This window comes from Heterodontus francisci, chromosome 1 (genome assembly GCF_036365525.1).
Source record: "Heterodontus francisci isolate sHetFra1 chromosome 1, sHetFra1.hap1, whole genome shotgun sequence".
Taxonomy (NCBI): Eukaryota; Metazoa; Chordata; class Chondrichthyes; order Heterodontiformes; family Heterodontidae; genus Heterodontus; species Heterodontus francisci.
Window position 1 is genome coordinate 130,314,957 of NC_090371.1, and position 4,562 is coordinate 130,319,518.

General features: G+C 42.5%; 1 pseudogene; it reads left to right on the forward strand.

Moving 5' to 3' along the window:
- The first annotated feature begins 3,308 nt into the window (after window positions 1-3,308).
- LOC137368089 (RNA binding motif protein, X-linked-like-1) lies at window positions 3,309-4,272 on the forward strand (annotated as a pseudogene).
- The last annotated feature ends 290 nt before the right edge of the window (window positions 4,273-4,562 follow it).

The following is a 4,562-nucleotide window of genomic DNA, read 5'->3' on the forward strand; positions in this document are numbered from 1 at the left end:
ACCACCTGTGTGACAGGGCCGATTCAGAATAAAACAAAACTGTGCTTGATCTTCAGGTATCCAGGCAACTTCCCCTGATCAACTGTGCTTTTTTTCAGAGGCTGGCATGCCTCATCTTGCTAGGGGTAATGTCCTCCATTTTGCATTGGGTCCCTTCTGAAACCCTGTCCTGGCTCCATCCCCTTGGTATGATTAGTCTTGTATTGGGAAAAAAGCAGTTTTGCCTTTTTCCAAGCTAATTAGTACTCTGGGAGTAGGGGAACCTAGCATATCTGGAACCTAGGCTGCTCTGGGCTCATTCACTGGACTCCTATTGGAGTTATGAAATTTGTGTCTATTTCTTTTTATTATTCCTATTTTTTAAAACAGTGCCACAGATCCCTATTCTATTTTAAATATTTCAAGCCAACTGAATGAAACTCATGTCCATCCTCAGGCTTTAACCATTTCTGTGTCTTTTTTCAAACAGAAACATCGCCTTCAATTTCCAGTAACTTGTTTGTGATCCTTATAGAATCATAGAACCTTTACGACACAGAAAGAGGTCACTTGGCCCATCGTATCTGCACAGCCGAAGAAAATGCAGCATAACCTCCCTGTTCTTGTATTCTATACCTCGGCTAATAAAGGAAAGGATTCCATATGCCTCCTTAACCATGTTATCGACCTGTCCTGCTACCTTCAAGAATCTGTGGACATTCACTTCAAGGTCCCTCACTTCCTCTACACCTCTCAGTATTCTCTCATTAATCTTGTATTCCTTTGCCTTGTTTGACCTCCCCAAATGCATCACCTCACACTTCTCTGTGTTAAATTCTATTTGCCACTTTTCTGCCCTCCTACCAGTCCGTTGATATTTTCCTACAGGCTATAGCTATCCTCCTCGCTACCAAGTACACGGAGAGTTTTTGTATTGTCTGAAAATTTCTTGATAATTTCCCCTACATTTACATCCAACTCATTAATAGATACCACAAAAAGCAGGGGACTTAATACTGAGACCTGTGGAACACCACTGGAAACAGCCTTCCAGTCGCAAAAACAGCCATCAACAATTACTTTTTGTTTCCTGCCACTGAGCCAATTTTGTATCCAGCTTGCTGCATTCCCCTGGATCCCATGGGCTTTTTTATTAACCAGTCTGTCACATGGGACCTCATCAAAAGCCTTGCTAAAATTCATGTAGACCACATCAACTGCACTACCCTCATCAATCAAGTTAGTCAGACATGACCTTCCCTGAACAAATCCATGCTGACTATCCTTGATTAACCCGTGCCTTTCTAAGTCACAGTTTATCCTTACTCTCAGAATTGATTCCAATAATTTGCCCACTACCGAGTTTAGACTGACTGGCCTGTAATTATTTAGTCTATCCTTCGCTTTCTTTTTAGATAAAGTTACAATGTTAGCAGACCTCCAATCTTCCAGCATCACACCTGTATCCAGTAAGGATTGGAAGATGATGGCCAGATCTTCCGTTATTTTCTCCCTGGCTTCTTTTAACAGCCTGAGGTACATTTCATCCGGCTCTGGTGATTTATCCACTTTCAAGGATGCTAATCCCCTTAATACTTCCTTTCTCCCTATGTTTATCACATCACATGCTGTCATAAATGTTTTTCTTTTCAATATTTTAGCAATTCCTATTACAATAGCTCAGTCCTGAGTTTCTCTCTCCTCCTACTTAAATATTCTATGAATCAGACCAACAGTAGCCAGAAGTACTGGTTTGCAGGGCTGCAATTTTGGTCAAGTCTTATGAACCTTTCCTCTGCACTAAAGCGTGCATTCTGTGAAACCCTGCCAATGATGCTGGGGCTCGCACATAATCTGTACATATCAGAAAATCAATAAAGATAAAGTCACGGATAACATTCTCATGATTTCTTTAGTATAATGTGCATAATCTGTTGCTGGGTAGATTATCTAAATAGACCTTAAGCAGCATCACAGGATGTGATGTCACAAGTCTGAACATCGTGTTGGTCAATGTTAATGTAGACGCCTTAGAGATAAGACCCCTGTAAATAAACTTCAGTTACTATCCTTATTTAATATTAGCAGTACATTGATCAGTATAGAATATGGTGACAGCAGTAAAAATGACTTCTGTAGGGTAAAGACAGAAGATATTGAGAACATCAGAGAGAAGCATGGAGAAGTCGATACCCTTACCGGAGAGCTTCAAGCAAGCAGTGGGGCTCAACCAGGCCGAGGCGTGGCCAAGATGGATTCGAAGACTTGACAGATACCGTTCTGTGCCCGGTCTAGCAGCATGACCAGATTACAAACAGGTCAGTGTTTTACTTTATGCCAAGGGAGACAGTGCAGATGACATTTTAATCATCCTGCGGATCAATGAAAAGGAAACCCTGTATGGCGAAGTAATAAAAGCCTTGGAGGATACTTTAGGATCAGAATAAGTGTTAATGTGGAAAAGGCGAAATTCAACAAATGCACCCAAAAAGACAGTGAAAGTATCGTCTCATTCATTAATGATCTATGTAAAATAACTGAGGATTGTGACTGTGGGAGCTTGTAAGAAGAACTGATTCGGAACAGAATAGTAGTCAGAGTCATAGACGAAACGCTGTCAGATCAGCTTCAGTCGAAAGAGGATTCGACTCTGCAAAAAGCCATTCTGTTGAGCAGGTAGGCAGATGCCCAAACATTTAATTAACTACTAGTTCTGGGGGATCAGAGGAGTCCAACCTCAAAAATTCTAGAGTGAGTTGAGTCTGTGGAGAAGACAGGGAATAATGGTGCCAGAAAGCCTGAGAGGCAGGAAAGACATCTATAGGCAGTAACACTGAACTGCAGTAGGTGTGGCCGAGAGCTTCAACGACAGGAAATTTGTCTAGTCTGTGAAGCTGAATGTTTCTGGACCAAGATTAGGGGGCACTTTCGGCAAGTCTGTCGCAGCAAGAAACAAACGCTGCAGACTAACACAAAATAGATGAAGTAAAAGAGAAGTAAATGATCAAAACTCCCTCGCTTGGGGACGTGCTAAAGGAAAACTAAGATTGCTAGGAAGCAGAAATATTAGTGGGGAAAAATAAAACCAACTTCAAGTTAGATACAGGAGCAGCAGTTTCTGTCCTTTCTGACAAAACACCATGGCTGAGGAAGGAAAGGTTTGGGAAAACCAACAAGAAATTATACAGGCAGGGAGGGATTCAGTTAAAGGTTATAGGAGAAATACAAACAACCTTAACACACAGAAATAACACCATTCCAGAACCCTATGTGCTATAAAGAACCAAGCCTGTTCACTACTCAGTAAGAAAGCTTGTTTAGCCTTACAGATGTTACGCAACGTGGAAGCAGATCGTCCTGGAAAACTCTTCATTGGTGGTCTGAATACTGAAACAAATGAAAAGGCACTTGAAACAGTGTTTGCCAAATACAGTGGCGCAGTGGTTAGCACTGCAGCCTCACAGCTCCAGTGACCCGGGTTCAATTCTGGGTACTGCCTGTGTGGAGTTTGCAAGTTCTCCCTGTGTTTGCGTGGGTTTTCTCCGGGTGCTCCGGTTTCCTCCCACATGCCAAAGACTTGCAGGTTGATAGGTAAATTGGCCATTATAAATTGCCACTAGTATAGGTAGGTGGTAGGGAAATATAGGGGCAGGTGGGGATGTGGTAGGAATATGGGATTAGTGTAGGATTAGTATAAATGGGTGGTTGATGGTCGGCACAGACTCGGTGGGCCGAAGGGTCTGTTTCAGTGCTGCATCTCTAAAAAAAAAATAAAAAAATCTAAGGATAGTAAAAGTTCTGCTGGTGAAAGATCGTGAAACAAATAAGTCGAGGGGTTTTTCTTTAGTAACTTTTAAAAGTACAGTAGATGTGAGGGACGCAGCCCAGGATCTGAATGGGAAGCCTTTGGATGGAAAACGCATTAAAGTAGAGAAAGCTACTAGACCAGCATTTGAAAATAGTGGACGATGTGGACAACCTCCACCTCCAAGAAGCCGTGGTCCTCCTAGGGGGATTTGAGAAGGAGTGAGAGGTCCACCTCATAAAGATAATCACAGTGAATGGATTCACGAGAAAGAACAGCACTACTTTAAGAGGAATGTACCACCACCTAAAAGGTCCCTTCCTTCGGGGCTAATGCAAAATGGAGGAATGGGAGGAAGAGGAAGTGGCTCAAGCGGACTGCTCTCATGCGAAAGGGACAGTTATGGTTCACCTCCATCTCGCAGAGAGATGATGCCATCCAGAAAAGATTATTATAAATCAAGAGAATCAGTTACCAGAGAGAGCTGATGAACCGGTAATACAACCAACGATAGGTCATTCAGATGACAATGAAAGCAAAGAACCTGAGTCATCCTGTAGTTCTACTCATCAGCAAAAAAGTGAGGAAGAAGAACTGAAAGACCCAGTACCCTAGACAAGTGACGGAAGAACATGCTATAGCAGAGTCGTGAGAACCCCACAGCATTACAGACCCGATGAATGAAGTCAGAGACTTTGGGGGAGATGTAGTATAATGTGCATAAGCTGTTGCTGGGTAGAGTATGTATATGGGCCTTAAGCATCATCACAGGATGTGA